Source organism: Berghia stephanieae, chromosome 1, assembly GCF_034508935.2.
Source record: "Berghia stephanieae isolate SIO BIC M18660-M18661 chromosome 1, UCSD_Bste_1.3, whole genome shotgun sequence".
Taxonomy (NCBI): Eukaryota; Metazoa; Mollusca; class Gastropoda; order Nudibranchia; family Aeolidiidae; genus Berghia; species Berghia stephanieae.
The window spans coordinates 110,745,797-110,765,573 of record NC_088360.1 but is presented as its reverse complement, the minus strand read 5'-3'; the positions used below and the strand labels follow the sequence as shown (position 1 = coordinate 110,765,573).

At 34.8% G+C, this 19,777-nt stretch overlaps 1 protein-coding gene across 4 annotated transcripts in view; it reads right to left on the bottom strand.

Moving 5' to 3' along the window:
- Positions 1-19,777, bottom strand: part of LOC144962719 (uncharacterized) — a 234,225-nt gene that overhangs the window by 39,086 nt on the left and 175,362 nt on the right. The window contains exon 1 of one of the 4 annotated variants that reach the window (XM_078895910.1): positions 16,117-16,523. The exons of 2 other annotated variants lie outside the window; for them this stretch is intronic. The gene's annotated coding sequence lies outside the window, so the exon portion shown is untranslated. Of the gene's footprint in view, positions 1-12,518; positions 12,839-16,116; positions 16,524-19,777 lie in introns of those variants that run through there. One more of the 4 variants, XM_078895911.1, reaches the window with a different exon arrangement.

Here is a 19,777-nt window from a genome sequence, read left to right as displayed (position 1 = left end):
TTTATCCTATTTTAGTCAGTTAAAAAAAAAACTACTGATAAAATAACATAGCGAAAATAATGGAAATGATTAACTGAATGGAATTTGTTTCGGCCATCAGTAATCTCTTCTTCTATTTTATTTTTCTTGTCCAACAATATCCTCACACAAAAAGGGGCGGTCAAAAAACAAACGTTTTCGAATGTGTCTTGTAATTGATCGCCTCTTGGGATAGAACATTTCAGGGTTGGGGTAAAGAATCAGTATCACCCGAGGCAGCAAAATTTACATCCGGCACAGAAGTTTAATTTACAATGGGAAGTTCTTTAACTGCATCCGTCAAGTCTTGCACGCATGCTCAGTAGCCTTTCCCAAATCACTCGACAAATCCCGATAACATCACGTCGGACTGCGAGAACCGGGGATATTTCATTCTTATTTTGTTTTATTTTGTGTTTTTTGTTGGGTTTTGGCGGAGATGTTTTTTTTTTTTTTGTTTTGTTTTTTTGTTTTGGGGGGGGGGGGGGGGGGGTGAAGTATTCAAATGTAATGACAGATAGAAGATCCTTTTGCGCGAGTCTTTTCCTCATTCGTGGCTTCACATGCCACTTGTACGTCCCCTCCAAAAGGGCTTAAAAACTTCATTAAGTCTATCGCGTCCTCTGACATCTAAATAGCCGTAGAGAGTCCATTTTTATTTCGGTCATTCGTTGCCATCAGTTATGTTTTGGGTAGAAATTTGGTATCATCAATCATTTGCACAAAATGGAACATGTCATATGAATCTCACACACACACACACACACACACTCTCTCTCTCTCTCTCTCTCTCTCTCTCTCTCTCTCTCTCTCACTCTCTCTTTCTTTCTATCTATTCCTTCATCTTCAATCTATTTCCAACTTATGAGAGTTTTAATTTTTTAAAATTCCTTTATTCATCCCCAGGAGGTAATTTGTCTTTAGGATCTATTCCAATGGAAGACTGGAATAACCCAGGCGTCAGCAATAACTTGCTAAAGGCCACAACGCGCGGCGGGTAATCAAAATCGGTAACTTTTCGGTAAGAAGCAAAGACTATACCGCTGAACCACGATATATACAATATCTATAATACAGTACAACTGTATCTTGAAACCAAACAAACGCCATTTGAATTAGATCGTAATAATTGATTAACGTTTCAAAATCACATTGTTTCCTTTTACTAGATTATGCCAGTGCTGCTGCAAAACTTTGCTCTCTAGATAAAGCGCCACTAAAATAAGTATTTTTTTTTGTTATCATTCTGACAGCCAATGAAATTCGGCACAACCCTAGTATGGCGTTTTCATTGGTTGATGGAAAATTAATGGGATAAAAAAAAGACACAGAAGTTAGACACGAGTCCCTCTCACTCACGCCTTAACAGAGCATAAACAGAAACCAATTTCCCTCATCTTTTCCTTCTTCCCCTAGCTTTAAATCAGTTTCCCTTTTATCTCCGTAAAACGTCACACAAGACTGTCACTCACTGTCCTCTTGTCCCTTCATTATCTCAGTTTATTTTTCTTTATTTTATTTTATTTTATTATTTTGTGCTGTTGGTTCTTTTATGGTAGTTTTATATATCTACGACAAGGACTTTTTAACATTTCTTTGCGCCACAACCTGATGCATTAATCATCAAATCCTTGCTGTATATTAGTTGTTGTTTTTTTTAGAAGTGCCCTGTATGACCCCCTTTAAGAAAACCCCCGCAGTCCTCTCTCTCTCTCTCTCTCTCTCTCTCTCTCTCTCTCTCACACACACACACACACTCTCTCTCTCTCTCTTTCGTTCTGCCCCGTCTCTCTCTATTTTTTCTCTCTCTTCTCTGTGCTTATGTGTGTGTGTGTGTGTGTGTGTGTGTGTGTGAGAGAGAGAGAGAGAGAGAGAGAGAGAGAGAGAGAGAGGGAGTATGTTTTCATTTTGATTTCTCCTGCCCCCCCCCCCCCCCCCCCCCTTCAACTTCAACTCTCCATTTCTCTTAAGATTGCATGTAGCATAAACCTGTCGTGCTCTGAAGAAGAAGTCCAAGGTTTGAGAGTGATTGTCAAGATAAGGGTCATTATAATCAAGCAATATTTATTGAAGGACGAGTTCTCTGGCCAAAATTTTAAATACGTAAATATTTTTATACGTTACGACAGCCATGCGCTTCAGACAAGTGTCAATCATCCATCTATACTCACACAATTTGTGACATAATTAATGATCAAAAAGTAAACAAACTTTTTCACTATTTTAGACAAAAACCAGTCAAAGGTGACATATCCGATGAACAATAAATACGGCTATAATTTCATAGTTGGTGAAAGTGTGTTGCTACATGCTAGTCCTGCCGCGACGTGCACATATTTGTAGGTCTGACAATTGAACGCAATTATGGGCTTGATTTAACATTGTAATGAACACTGTTTTTGTGTTGATTTGAGAGTATTATTTCCATAACAACAATAAGCAAATTTAAATAACAATCTGGATTAGTAGACCTGCATATAAGTATACATCGCTCTACAGTAATAACTAGAAAAATAATGGGAGGAGTTGTAGTTGGAAAGAAATTCGAATATTCTCGGTAGTATTTCCACGTCAAATGATTGTAATGCTTCATCTGTAATAAGTACCCAACTCATGTAGCATATCACGGTAAATTCTCATTACCATTATGTTCATAGGAAGAGTATTTAATGGATCACGACTTATTTCAGGATTGAGAATTATTGTAATTTACCACAAGTAAACATCTTAACGAGCAGAGGACTCGAATTAGGGAGGGCCAACCCTCATCATAACAAGCCGTGTAAGTATACTTATCGTTTATAACAAGCAGGTGAAATCACGCTAAACCATTATCATCTGTCCTTGTGATCCTCGATAGAAAATTACTGCCAATCGTATCATCGCTCTTGACTACATCTTAAGTAAAATTACATTATTAGAAGCAACTGTACAGCGCGTAGGCCGTAATGACAGTTTGCCTTCTTTCTAAAAAAAAAACAAAAACAAAAAACAAAAACTCAACAAACTTGAGCTTTTAATAAGAGCAATATCCACTAAACGTGCTCAACGCGCTTTAAAAGAGGTCCCTAGCCAATAGCAACACTTAACATGTAGAACGAGACATGACGCCTGTTAGGCGATATTACAGTGTGTTTTTCGGACAGAGACAACACTGTTAACGGCCATGTACTCATTTTACACCTGTGCAGGGTGAGAGAATGTGAGTAAAGAGGTTTTTTTCTCCCCCAAGGACTCAACTATGCGCTGAGCGATGCTCGAACCCAGGACCTTCCATCATACCACAAGACTACATAGCACTAGGATGTCGAATAACAGCATGGGTAGTAATGAATTATAAATATGGCTTGGATGTGTTGTCAGAATGCTTTGACAAGAACTGTACTCCGTTGGACGGCTGATGACAAAAGACGAAGAGGACTATGCGGTGCAGCTTTGTGGTCTAGTAGTATGACACTCGCTTTCGGATCGGAAGGTCCTGGGTTCGAGCCTCGCTCGGCGCATAGTTGAGTCCTTGGAAAAGACTCTTTACTCACATTCTCTCACCGTACTCAGGTGTAAAATGAATACATGGCCGTTAAAAGCGTTGCCTCTGTCCAAAAAAAAGCAACATCGCCTAACAGGCGTCATATCTCATTCTACATATTAAGTGTTGCTGTTGGTTAGGGACCCCTTGTAAAGCGCTTTGAGCACATTTAGCGGATATTGCTCTATAGTAAAGCTCTTTAAAAAAAAAAACAAACATATCAGTTTACAATGCCAGTGTAAAAGTGTATTTCAACATTCTTTCCAACGTCATTCTTCAGCGTGATTGATAGAGAAAATACACAAAACATGTCTCACACTTTTCTTGTCTCACTGCGTAAAGAATTGAAAGAGTAAAATTGAATTCCATTCAAAACAACAGGCAGTGTACGCTTTTAATCTCTTGAGAGGACAAGTAAGAAGTGCTTTAAGACAAGAGCATGAAACCAATAAAGCACTCACATCCAATTCAAAGAGATCATGAAACCACAGAAAGATAGATAAGAGCTGATGGTTTTGTTTTTTTTTTCCACCTTCTTTTTTCCCCCTTTTGTTTTACTTTTTTTCCCTTCCTTGTTTTTTTACCCAGACGTGGAGTACAAAGGTAGAGACCAATCAGATCGTGTCGTTGTCTACCAGTCAGCCAATCAAAGCATGGAATTAAAGGTCAAAGGGGGAAATAATCCAATTCACACGGATCGTTAAGAGGTCTTAGCCTACAGTTCTAAGGTCTTTCTAAATGGTATTTATTGGCAGGGACGTCTGTTGACTGCAGAAGGACGGCATAATAGGCAGTTGTTAAAGGAGAAGGCCATTATCATCTTGAAGTAAAGGGGTCATCTTACTTCGATCAGAAATTGCGATGATGATGATGATGATGATGATGATGATGATGATGATGATGATGATGGTGATAATGATGATGATAAAATTATTAATATTGTTGATGATATTACAATAATAATGATAATATTATTGATAATAATAATAATAATAATAATAATAATAATAATAATAATAATAATAATAATAATAATAATAATAATAATAATAATAATAATAATAAATATACTACTTTAGAAACATAGATACATTGCTCTCCTCAACCTACATCATCACCATCATCATCATCATCATCATCATCATCATCATCATCATCATCATCATCATCATTGAGCTTCATCCTGTAATAAAGGATCAGTCAAGAGTTAACATCCATATGATTTAGCGAACAGAATGAAAACAGACCCTTTACGACATAATATCTGATATGTCAAAAAGAAAGAAATCATACTTTTAAATGCGATGTTTTAGCAGCTGTCGCATCAAATTGCAAACTATTTCATAACCTTACTGCTGATTATTCAACGCCGACAAAATAAACAAGATAAAAACAAATAATACAGAGTAAATCTGTCGTAACTGTAAGACTTACACAACGAGACTACTACTGTATTATCGTGGGCGTGAAACAAACCGGCAGATTTAAACTGCAAAAAGTAGCAAGCGTAGACAACCAAATGGAGCATCATCGTCTGTCGCCCATCAAAATTCTATAAATCAATGAAACAGCTCTGTACACGACTGCTCCCCACTCCATACACACAATAGCACCGCCTTGGGCCATCAACACCCAATCAAAGAAGCATAAACCCACGGGGCGAGGAAACGGAGGGGTAGGGGGTGAAAGTAAATTATGGACAAATAAAAATGAAATAATATGGTAAAAATAACGAAAAGCAAACAAAGGTATTGCCGTACTCTGGAAAAACACATATTTAAAAATTTGGCCAGAAAACTCGTCCTTCAAATATCGATCGATTTAAACGCAAACGACTCTCATCTTAGCAAAAACTCACACCGGGACTTCGGCGAAGTTCCGGGTTTGAGAGTTTTTGCCAAGATGAGAGTCGTTTAAGTCGATCGATATCTGAAGGTCGAGTTTTCTGGCCAAAATTTTAAATATGTGTCTTTCCAGAGTACGGCAGGGTACTATTATGGATTGTGATGGGCCTTTTCGGATCGATTGGAGCTGATATAGGCAGACATTATATATTTAAAAAAAAAAAAAGATATATGTACAGACAGAAAGATAGGTCGTCGAAGAGACGGAAATATAGAAGAGACAGGACAGACACATTATAATGTAAATGAGGTGTATATTATGTTGGGCCAAACTTTGCAGTCAATTTTATTTGATGATAATAATAATAATAATAATAATAATAATAATAATAATAATAATAATAATAATAATAATAATAATAAGAAGAAGAAGAAGAAGAAGAAGAAGAAGAAGAAGAAGAAGAAGAAGAAGAAGAAGAACAACAACAACAACAACAGCAACAACAACAAGAACAACAACAACAAGAATAGGGAAGAAAAAGAAGAAGAAGAAGAAGAAGGAGAAGAAGAGTCATAATAATAATAGCAACAACAACAACAGCAATAATAATAATAATAATAATAATAATAATAATAATAATAATAATAATAATAATAATAATATAATAATAATAATAATAATAATAATTCCGGTATAATACCATTTTGTGACGGTGGGTAACAAAATTGCGGCGCTGCACTGCGACTGACGCCTGGGTCATTCCAGTCTTCCCTTGGAATAGACCCTAAAGACAAATTTCCCCTTGGGGACGAATATAGGAAATTTTAGTTATTTACTTTTTTTTATTATTATTAAATGACAACCTATCTGTCTACTAATAAACAGTTATATATCTATTTTTTTTTGAGGCAACTGCGGAGCGATACAATCATCTTTACTTCAATAAAAAGTCGAAAAACGAATTATCATGTAACATAAATATAATTTTTTTTTTAATTTAAAAAGCGCTGATCTCATCCAAATATGTTCAATGACAAGACATGGTTGACATGAGAATTTTAAGAGAATTAAATGTTACAATTTTGTGAAAATTAAATGTTACAATTGTAAATGATCTACTCGCAATAGGTTATGCTGTCACACTGTATTTGGGAATTATAAGCATCCATTAATCCTGCCGAGGCCAAATCGTTAAACAAAGAGTTAGTTATAGAGAATATCGATTTTTACCACTGAAAACTACGGGTTTAACACGTTTTAAAAAGGCATGTTGAGGAAATCTTAATGAAGATTTAATTTGACGTTGTTCGTTACAGACATTATAATAAAGCTTTTGAAAAAAAAATAGTTTTTTTTTTGTTCGTTCTTTTTTTTTATTAAATCAATTGTATACAATAAACAAAAGTACACTTTATATAAACAGAATAAGGTAGTCTACTATTTGCAATTTATATATATATATAATATAATATATATGAGTGTTGGTGGGCACTCGTAGGTACGAAAGTGCTCGATAGTGATGGTTAGAGCTAATATAAAATATAAAAATTAAAAACAAAAAAAATAATATATATATATATATATTATATTATATATATATATACATATATATATATATATATATATATTATATATATATATATATATACAACAGGGAGAGGTTTAGTATAGGACAAATGGGCTAATTTGCGTGTTTGTTCTGTATATAATACATAAAAGGTCGTTAATACTAATAGCCAAAATACATTTCGATCAAAAACATAAAATATATATATTCTAAAAATATAGACCAATAAATACAATGAGCCATTGAATAACGCTAACCCTTCAGGGATCAATTTTCCACGACCCATAATGAAAAGGTCGCACTTCCTTCAGGGCTCAATATAGCCGGGCAAACTAAACGCAAAATTTGCCGATTTTTTCAGTGTCTATCCATCCGTCCAATCTATTCATCTAATTTTTTTCTCTCTTACAACACTTAAAATGTTATGATTTATTATTCTGAACACTATATTATTTCCCTCTTCCATAGATTCACACCAGCATTCGTTCAATTGTGTCTCATTGATTTGCTTCGGCTCTCGGAACGAGCTGTCGCCGAACATCGGGCCTTTTGTCTTTGTGCAGCGGAGCGTAACCGGCTACTCACCTAGAACTTCCATGGACGAATCAAGGTGATGGCCGTGCCTCGATAGAGAGAATAATATTATGTGCAAACACAGAGATTTGGTGAAATTTTTGAAATGTTATTCCTAAATAATTGCATTCATGCAAAGATGGTAACACTGCTATCTAAATCATGCTTTCTTATAAGAAGAATGTCATTTTTTTAAATTTAAAAGAAATAAAAAATTCTATCTTTTTCTTTTCTAAACTGGAAAAAAGATAAAATAATCGCTGATGGCATCATGGTCGATAAAGGTTCTGTTTTTTGTTTTTTGTTTTTTTGTTTTTGGGGGGGGGGGGTTGTGGTGTTTTTTTTTTGGTGTGTTTGTTGTTGTTCTGTTTATTGAACAAAATGTGTGTAATAGATGGATGGATAGATAGATAGAAAGTGTGTGTGAGCGAGAGAGAGAGAGAGAGAGAGAGAGAGAGAGAGAGAGAGAGAGAGAGAGAGAGAGAGAGCAATACTGTTTGTAAAATAAAACAAATACAAATGACGAGAAAAACCATCAATTACTCCCCTCCTTTCTTGAAACACTTAATACAACCAATGAATGCCTCGGAGACAAACCACAAAAACATTTTTTCATTACATTTTGATATCCTCATATATGCTCGTTTGATAAGACAAACAAACCATTACTTATTATATTGTACTTAATTTTCTAATCAAAGTATTATTTATTATAAGACTAACCCATTTCCTTTTCACTATTGTACTGTAATTTCTCCTAAAGCAAAGAACTAGTTATTGATAGGATCTTTACGGTTTTGTCCGGGTTTTCTCAAGACTCGGCCCATTGATTATACGTCATACCGAACACAGAATACTGGATCGAATGACAAGTGAAAGGAAACGGCAAAGTATACAATGATGTCATAGGTGGGTGGATTGCGAGGGGGGGGGGGGGAGACCAAAAAAAATTTATTGGAATGTTTATTGTGGATCTATTTTGAAAAATCATACACCGAGTATCTTCATTGTTTTTAAGACAACGTAATTATACTAAAACAAAGGTACATTACTAACAATGAAAATAAAACTGGAATAGACGTTTTAATGTGTGTTACAAAGATGTGGACGATTAGTGTTCTATTCATCAACAAAACACGATGAACGATACGGTGAGATGAGAGTATGGCGTTATTATGGCTAGTAAACCAAAGGTCCTCCCACCTCATCTACCGGTCATCAACACACGAAGGAAAGGGGGACAGGGACAGACATAATTGTAATATATATATATTATAATATATATGTATATAATATATATATATAATATATATATGAGAGAGAGAGAGAGAGAGAGATGAGAGAGAGCGAGGGGGAGAGAGAGAGAGAGAGAGAGAGAGAGAGAGAGCGAGGGAGAGAGAGAGAGAGATAGAGAGAGAGAGAGATAGAGAGAGAGAGAGATAGAGAGAGAGAGACAGAGAGAAGGGCGGAGGAGGGATTAAATATATCGGGAGCTTCATCCAGCAATTTAGAAAGTATTTATTTTTAATATCAATCAGGGAATTACTAAATTAATTATTATATCATTTAATGAAACAAACAATGGGATAGTTGTTAATTAGTCCCATCCCGATGTTTGACACAAATCCAAATACGTATTACCTCCCCCCCCCCCCCCCCTCTTTCCACATACACACACAAACACACACACACATACTAACACACACACACGCACACACACCCTATACATAATTAAAGGACAGTAAAACTAATGGCTATTGTAAGTAACTTACGTAAAGGTAAATTGGAATAGAACAAAAACAAATGATAATGACAATGATAATACATATCATTAAAAATACTTTACGAGTCACAATCAATAGTATACACCTGTCAATAAGACAAACTGTGACCGATCCTATAAAAGAGATCATTACACTAAGACCGCCGTACTCTAAAAAAAAAAGACCCAAACAATTTAACGATTTTGGCCACAAAACTCGTCCATCAAAACAAAACAAACAAACAAAAAAAAAAAAAAAAAAAAAAAAAGAGGGGGTAAATAGTGGATAAATCCCAATCGCAATTATAGGCTTGTTTTAACAGTTGTTGTAATGGACACTATTTTGCGTTGGTTTGAGAGTATTTCCATTACAACAATGAGACCATGACAATTTGGGTTATCAGGCCTGCAAAATAAGCATACATCAGTATAAACATAATAAGCTGGCAAAATGTTATATAAATATGTTGACCGATTGCCACGGAAATTAATGACATGCTTAAAATGACTGAGATAAACCATTCATAATGTAAAGAAACGATGGTTTTTTTCCAATTAAAAATTGACCTTCTTCTGTGATTATTGCTAATGTTATATTTTGAACAATTCAAGCCTTATTTTCTTTATAATCACAGTATAACATCTACGGTAAAAGGCTTAGTACAATTATTACAAACATAATTTGTTCATTTCTATCAGATCAATACTTTGTTGTTTTTTTTTTACTTTAACAATTTTTTTTTTCGATGACTACGATGTTACTAATGAGCATCTGTGTGAGTGTGTCTATGTCTATATTGTATTGTTATAAATGTGTAACCAAATGACAAACTGCCACTTTTTTTTAGGACAATAAAGATGTGTTATTATTATTACTTATTAATCGGTTTATAGATCGAAAGACATACGGAGAGAATGAAAAACGTATACATATCGATGTAGATGTTACAATATCCAATGTTGGATAGAAAGATAAACAAACGGACAGACAACAACAATTTGCTGTTTATTTCTTAGGTAGGAGTATTTCCTTCTATAATCTCATTAGTTTGGGGGAAGGGGGGAGGGGGGGGGGGGGTTCTGATCGCTCACTTGGTAAAATAAAACTGTGCTTTTATATAGCGCAATATCCACTAACGTGATCAAAGCGCTTTAAAAGGGGCCCCTGGCCAACAGCAACGTGTAACATGTAGGACGGGACATGACGCCTATTAGGCGATATTACAATTTTTTTCAAACAGAGACAACGCTGTTAACGACCAGATACTCAATTTGCACCTGAGTACGGTTAGAGAATGTGAGTAAAGAGCCTTCTTCAAGGACTCAAATATGTGCCGAGTGAGGCTCGAACCCAGGACTTTCCGATCCGAAAGCGAGTGTCATACTACAAGACCATATAGCCGCACGCTTGGTACAGCACTCGCTCCATCAATCCCGGGTGAAGTCAAGAATGTTTTTCTGACCCCTTGTTTACCAAGCAGTGATTGGGCAGTTGAATCAGTTAGATCTGGCGGAAAGCACTTTGCGAACAGCCTGGCGTTCTATCCAAAGAGAAGCAAGCAATTCCTATTGTCTGTTTAGCGCTATAGAGGCCGAGATTAACTGCGGCTCCAAGGGGTCCTTCGGTTCTGAATAAGGACAACTTTGAATCGCATTAGTGCTAATGACTCACACCTATGTAAACACTTGAACGCATCAATGTTCAAATGAGAACACTCATAAAACAATCCAACAAATAAACGGTATTGCTTATACAAGGCTAGATACATCATTATTTCAAACGATTGAAAATTAAGATGTAAAGATAAGGAATAAAACGACGGTGTAAACTGTTTGAAAGACGGAAATAAACTCCCCTTCGTAAGCACAATTTCGTCATTATCTCATTATCCTATTAAATGTGTGTACGTAGCTATAGCTATGTAATGCAATGTAATGTAAGCATCGCGTCTTTTATTTATTGTGCTCTTAAAACCCCAAGAGACGCACACGGTATTGCCAAGCTCAGGTGATTTCATAAATTGCCTGTCATTTATGTCGAGTCGCGCACCTTGTTCAGAACATCACAACAAGCGGCGTCTTTATTTTGCTCCGAAACAAACCAAACCCCCTCTTATCAGTTATTAAAATAAGAGGAAGAATATAAGAGAAAATTATTCACGGAAAGGTCAGTGAAGGCCATAGCTCATGTTAAGTACATTCATTGATCCAGTGCAAATTATGTCATGTTATGATTATTTATTTTCCGTCCGCAATTATCAAATAGTTATTATAAACTAGGAGATGAATCAATCGCTTCAACATTTAAAATTGAAGAAACAAAAAGGACACGCCACCGTTCGTAACAGTAATACTCAATGACAAAGAGCCTTGATCTTTGTTTTAATTGTAGTCACTACGCGGTGACGACTCCAACTGATTGTTTGTTTATTTTTAAGGGTTTTACGGCGCTTGCAACACATTTAGGTTATATCAGCGCCAGTAAAAAGGAAGAAAATGGGATAGTAAAAAGTTCCAGAATTACAATTAAAGCACCAAAGAGAAAGTAAGACAAAGGGGAACTGGGAACAAATAGGGATCAGATGTAGATTCTAAGAGCATACCACCAATGTACTTAGTTTGAGATCACCTATAAGTCTCATCCGGACACAAGCACAACATCCAACAAAGAGGAATATACTCAAATGCCTACATTACACATTCAAAATAACAAATATAATAATACATAACAGAGAGATGATTTACAAGGGGAAAAATATCATCTCCCAAAACAATCACTATGCATTTGACTGTTTCACTCCCAGACAGGACTCCGGCCAGGGCCAGGAGAAAACTAAGTAATCTAATTCTAAGGCAAAGACAGAAAGCATGTTGGAAAACAGATATAAGGGGATAGAAGACAGAGTCTGTATCTCCCTGCCCACTATGGGAGATCTGGAACCCCACCCAGACTGCAACTGAATGAGACTCCTCAAGCATTATTTTATACGTTAGATAGACTGGGTACCATAACAATTATGTTATCTACGTGTGAAAAATATTCCGTCAATTTATATGAAAGACAAAACTATTCGAATATAGGTTGCACATTTTCAAATATCTGTAACCATTAAACAAACTAGACCCGACGAGAATTATATATAATAGATAAATATATTATTATCTCTAGAAAATAAACAAAGATTAAATTTGAAATATCCAGGAGTCAAATTAAAGAAAATAGTTACCTTCAATATTTTATTATGAAAAAGTGAGATATTCCATCCAACAAAGAAACATCCTAAGAATAATTTCACGATTACATGAAAACATAATACAGATTTTTGATACACACCAAGATTGATACAAAGGGTTGATTTAAAAAAAAAATTATATACGAAAGAATCACAGACCATAGCTCACTTTAAAAACGCTTTACAAGTGATTCAATGATTAAGAACCTCTTACAATTGAAAACATAATAATACAGTATTCTAATTCGATTTTTATTACAGTACTCTTAAGATATAAAGTTACACAAGTTACACATGCACTGAAAAGACTTCTCACGATTCCACATACGAAAAAAAAACCCCCAAAAAACCAACGTATTCTGCAGTTCGATAACAAAACTCTTTTTTTATCATTTTGGTCAGAAAACTTCCAACTTCATGTACGTAATAGATTAATAGTGACCCCGGAGCCCTTTTCCGTCGACCACCATATCAACAAGTCTTTAACTTTAACCCGAGATTTTCAAGACTTTAAGACAAGTAAGGGCCACTGTAGTCCAACGATATAATACTATCAATTATAAACTTTCTGCCCAAAGTGAAAGCAAGACTTTTTGTCACTGTGTAGCAGTTTTGTTCGAATTTATATAAAGGAGTCACGGAACGCTTGGCAAATTTTGAATTGAACACAATGTGAAGAGGTTTTTATTAAGGGGTGCTATATAACAGTGTAATGTTATTATTGCGTCTATCAATAATAATACTTCAGTCTCTGTTTTCATGTTCACCCATCCGTAGAGGAATTGATGGTAGACTGAGATAACTTCTGAAAAAAATGGGTGTGCACATGTGTTAACAGACACATTTCATTTATCTGATATGATCAGAAATTGTGATTAACTATGCTGCGATTTGAGAATGACTTACCCAACATAATGAAAAATACGAGCTAATATATGCATAATATATATATATATATATATATATATATATATATATATATATATATATATATAATATATATAATACGCATTTTTTTTTTTGTTCTGAAGGCATGGTAACGATTCAAATGTGATATTCAATTGACAGCGGCTATACAATCTGTACATAAAACATTCGAGTTGATTTTATAACCCACAACAAATACAAACAAAAACATATCTTGTTGAACGCATACTATTGTTATCACGTATAATAATACATGACCAGTTATTACATGGCACAATGGAATCCATAAAATATGAACTTCAAATTAGCATCACGATAACAATAAAGTAATATCAGATCAATTGAGATACAAAACTTTTAAAAATCTAGAAAAAAAGGATGAAAAAGAAGCTTTTAAAAGTTATGAGCTCTTCTAGAACACACACAGGCAAAACACTTTTTTCCCAATTTAGCCAGAATCTATTTACTTCAAACATTGTTGAAATGAGATGACTATGTTAACAATGTTAAACACGAGACTTCTGACTGCTGTCAGGTTTAAGAATTTTTGATTTGTTGAAATGCACCCAAATTCATCAATATAATAAGAATCCAAAATCTTCCGACCAAAATCATTAAAGATCCGTTTTGTCAGTGTACGCTGTATAGAGCAAACAGGCATAAAGAATAAATTGATTTTGATTGATTGGTTTCCACTGCTAGGATCACGCAAATATTTTTTATGTATTTACTTTTGTTTTTAAGAGCGTTCTTGCGACACGTGTAGGTCATACTATCAGCTCGAGCGAGCAAACAAAAGAAATAATATCTAAATGTTAAACCGTCAGTATAAAATTTAAACCGTTTGATCTTGATGAAGTTGTAGATATCAAGTTTTGTTTATAGAGAATGTGAGACTTAGCCTATATATAATAAGTAAAAAATGTCCTTATTGTTGATTTATCACCAATTAATTCTCCACGAGATAACTACAAAGAGCGAATGAAAACAAACTGGGTCGTGTGATCTCAATCTAAAAATGTGTATTTAAAATTCTAATTAACAGACCAGTAGATATTATGTTGCTTTTAAAAAAAAATAAAATTCCATGCGAGTGGAATACCAAATGTATGAGTCATTGGTAAAATATTACTATCTACGCCAATTTCGACATGACCAAATTAATTATTATAACCACAAGAAGAAAAAGAAAAACATAAGTAAGTGTGACATTGCTTAATTTTATGCTTTGCCCGAAGGGGGAAAATTGTCGTTGCGTGCATGGGGTATGGTGAATACCAACTGTGTGTGTGTGTTTCTTTTTTTTATATAGTTGTGTTAAATACAACCCGAATCGGTGTGTATGAAACAGTGCTTGTCAAAGCGGAAAGAAAAATGAAATAATAAAAAATAATCTTTTAAAAAATCAACGCTTTTACTGGGGATCGAACCTCAGAACTCCTAATTACCGGTCAGACGTGCTACCATTGCAAGGCAGTGGTTAAGGTTAAAAACATCTGTGATAAAATAAACTCATTTGTGATTAATTGATTCAATATGAACCAAAACAGACATGGAATAATTAAATATTAATTTAAAACAGACTTGTAGAAATATCAAGATAACCGTAGTGTGAAATGAACATAATTGCATTTATTTTTTATTTATAAATTGACATTACTCAAATGAATCTACCAAACAATTTGTACAAGTTATTAGGAACGCACACACACACACAAACACACACACACACACACACACACACACACACACATGAATGGTTGTGATTAATAAACATTCTATGTTATGTACTATTAGTCATGTAGATCTAATTTATTTAATGAACTTTTTCCTTTTCACTTTTGACGTTTTAAGATACTTTGAGATCTTTACTTATCACGACATATCCGTGTGTTGTTAGATTCTAAAAAGGATAATTAATTAGATTTTTAATAATTTTTAAATTATGATTTTATACTCAAAATCATCAATTGATAATGCATGTTGTTTATATTTGAAAAATTGTATCTATGCATGAAAGTTTCACAGAGCATTTAAAGGTTATTAATGCCTATTTATTAGCACGTAAATAATATGACACGGTACGACCTATAACTCCAACATTGTGTTAAATGCATATTGCCTATTTGCTCTACATATTAGTGTGACATAGTTATACACAAACTATGAAAATAGGACACTTTCAATGTGTAACAGACCATGTCTATAAACGTTAAACAGAACTTTGAGCAAGTCATCTAAGATACGTTTTAATAAGACAGATGACAATGTACAGAGTAAAAAGGTCTACTTTTTTTCACACGCAGATTCCACACAGTTAATGTGTAATAATAAGAATGGAAATACCGTATTATATTCCGTAGGTATAATGTCATATTAAAAATATTATTCTGATCAATTCATTATCATTATCTGGATTCATTATCTTAAGCCAAATTCTCAATAAACAGAACTGAGAAAAAGATGATGATGATGATGATGATGATGATGATGATGATGATGATGATGATGATGATGATGATGATGATGATGGTGATGATGATGATGATGATGATGATGATGATGATGCAGATGATGACGAGGATGTGTGGAAAAAATATCGAGAGAGGCACATGAGAGATTCAAAGCGAACAACAACAAAATGTTATAAACCAAAATCACGAACCTTTTAATCTAATTCCAAATGGCGATGTTATCACTATCAACACAAAACGGTTATTTCCAGATGATATAATATTTTAAAAATTTTATAGCGATTTTATATAAGGAACACGTGAACAGCTAGTCCATCAAAGCAACATCACAGATCGAATCAAACAGTTTCAGGTCCTTTCATTCACAGCAGCAAATATCCAATACAAAACAATTCATTAGTCCATCGGGGATACAAAATTAACCCCCAACGTTCGCAAGACTCGGATATGCGTTCGACAAAAAATAAACCGAGAGGCGAGAAGGTAATAATATAGATAGCTAATAATACTCCCTCCATACAGGGGAAAGAGAAGAAAAAAAACAACACATACGTTACACTCCAAACGTGCGACGCGGATGAGACATTTTTCTCTGATTGACGTGTCTCGCGATGCGCGATGCGGCGCGGGCAAACGACTGTCTAATGAGCTGCCATCGCGCAACGGATTTTTCGTCGACACGCGCCTTAATCAGAGGGGTAAAGGGAAATAACCCTGTCTCAGAAAGTGACGCAGAAAATCGTGTTAAGTTTAGTTGTTTTGTGGGTTTTTTTCTTTATTTTTCTCACATCTGAGATTTTCATTGTGATAGGAATGATAATATTATTATAATCGAAGTGAGTTCTCTGAGAGATCGCATTTAAAGTAAGAATAATGAACAAAGATCGTCGCTGCTTCTGAGAGGTCACGTGTTTCCTGAGTTACAAAAAAAAAAAAAAAACAAAAACAAAAAAACAAACAAAAAAAAAACAAACAAAAAAACAACATATGGCAAGGGTTCTTAAATATATAATTTTGATATTGGTTATTTTGATTGATCTATCAACTATCAGGTAACCATTAAAAATGAAACCTGGGGTTTATCTAAACGAGGCAAAAATTTGATGGCATTGTCATATATTCAATTTTATGTAATGTTGCTAACGTAATTGTTATAATCATGACATGCCTTAAATCAGCCACGTTTTATAACCAACGTATCATTGAACAAATTTCGTTTTTAAAAAAAAGACAAAACTAGTGAATATTATGTTGCTAGAAGCTGTGGACTGTATTAAGTAATGTATAGAAACAAATGTTACGGCTTCAAATATTGTTTTAACACGAAATACGGAACGTTTCGGGCTCATATTAATATATTCTTCAGTCAATAATTGGGCTCCAACAATCACCAACATGCCCAAAATGCAACCAATCACCACAAGATGCAAACCATCTCGTACTAGATTGCCCAGAGACAAAACTGGAAGGGGGATTTGAAACCATCAACAAATGTGATGATGACTTCAAAATTTGGATTGATACCTTGAACATAGAAGTGTAGCCGAACGATACTACTACTAGTCAATAATTTAAACATTAGAAAAAAAAAACAACACAAACAAACAACCCCCCCCCCGCCAAAAACAAATAAAAATTCCAACAACAACAAAACAATGTTTCTGCATCATTCAAAATTCACACAGATCACGACTGTTTCGGTTATTGGTCGAAGAAAGGTTTAAATCTTGAAACGTATTTTGTTCTTTTTTATTGAAATTGTAATATCTATTTTTTGTACATTACTTTTGAAAAACAAAACAAAACTACAACAAAAACAAAACAAAACAACAACAACAACAACAACAACAACAACAACAACAACAAACTAATACTGTGGTTTAATTAGTAACACAACGAGTATGGCCCACTGTCTCAATCCGGTAGGGTAAAAAAAATGAGCTCTTATGTAGGGCAATATCCACTAATAGTGGTCAAAGCGCTTTACAAAGGGTCCCTGACCAACAGCAACACGTAACATGTAGAACGAGACATGACACCTGTTAGGTGATATCCAATTTTTTTTCAAAGACAAAGACAACGCTGTTAACGGCCAGGTACTCGTTTTACATCTGAGTACGGTGAGACAATGTGAGTAAAGAGCCCTTTTCCAGGGACTCAACTACGCGCCGAGCGAGACTCGAACCCAGACCTTCCGATCCGAAAGCGAGTGTCATACCACTAAACCGCATAGCCGCACATAGGGTAGCATATCGGGTTGAACGAAATTCCGAAAATTGAATGTAAGTTGAGAACGGCTGGTGGTAGAAGTTTTTTGTTTTGTTTTTGTTTTATTAAACTCTCTCCTTACCAGCCATTTTCAAGATTTTCCCCAAAACTTCACACCTAACTAACACAAAATAGATTTTTTATCACTCAGAGATATTAGCGGTAAAATTACATTATTTCTTTAGCAAAACATATTCTACAACTCACTGTTCATTTTATTAAAATGTTATGATGTACAAGAGAAATTTGAATAAGAAAAATGTTGGTTGTGTCGTAACGAATGTGACGATTTTCCTATAGTTGGTAAGGAGAGGGTTAACCGAGGTATGCTTATAGAAAGTGAAAACTGTTGAAGTTACAAATTCAGAGACAGGGATAGTTTGATAAACTACATTAATTATTCTCAACAGGATAATTTAATTCAAATAACATTTGATAATTTATGATTGAGAATTTAGAATCAACTTTCAACATCGAGATCGCCTGGACATAACACCGGATTGACACGATGTCTCAAACAACGTATACCTATTTCCAGGTCTGATAATCCAAATTGTTACGGTCTCATTCTTGTACGTAATAGAAATATTCTCAAACCAACGAATAATGTTTCCCATTACAACACTGTTAAAACAGGCCCACAATTGTGTTGGTCCATTAGACCTGCTGATATGTAAAGATTGGCCATAAATATCATTTATGTCAAATATAAGACAGAAAACTATTGCATAGCAACGACTATTGGAGCATGTAACGCTATTGTAACTAGGATAATACGTAATGTTGACGACAGGCAGAAAGTATAGAGATGTGAAGATATCATTTTACATTTCCATGAAATGAAGAAATACAAATGACCAGATAGGATGAAAAAGCGGGTGTGGATAAAACGAATTTTGAGAATGTAATAATAAATATAACGATTTTAAACATATCACCCACGCTTTAACCTGTTAACTGCCGTAGTCTGGGGGGGGGGGGGGGGGGAAACGTGTATTTAAAATTTTGCCTGGAAAACTTGTCCTTCAAATATCGATCGATCTAAATCATCTTAGCAAAAACTCTCAAATCTCAAATCCGCTATGATAGTCATTTAAATCGATCGATATTTATTGAAGGACGAGTTTTCAGGCCAAACTTTTAAATTCGTATCCATCCAGAATACGGCAGTTAACTGGTTAAACATCCCATCCACGCTTTAATAGATTCCTGCTTACACTGGCCGTATTAACAATTATAATATCATGCTGAACAGGAAGGTGTTTGAGAGATTTCGCCGAAGAAAACCGGAAGTGCTGAAACGGGAATACCCGAAAAAGGAGAGGTCTAGCGCCGATTCCACGGCACGATTCCCTAGTCGAGCCGTTTCCGATTCTGGGAGAAGCTAAGATAAACGACGGGCTTCTCAAAGACAGGATAAGCAATATCGGATGTGCGATCTGAAGCCGTAAAAAATATAACAGAGATGGAGTGGAGAAAGTAAGCGATGAAATTTGAAGGTCTTTGTAATGGGAAATGAAGGGAGAATATCACGACATGAGTGTTTTGAAAATGTCATGCTGAAAAAAAAAATCGTTAAAAAAC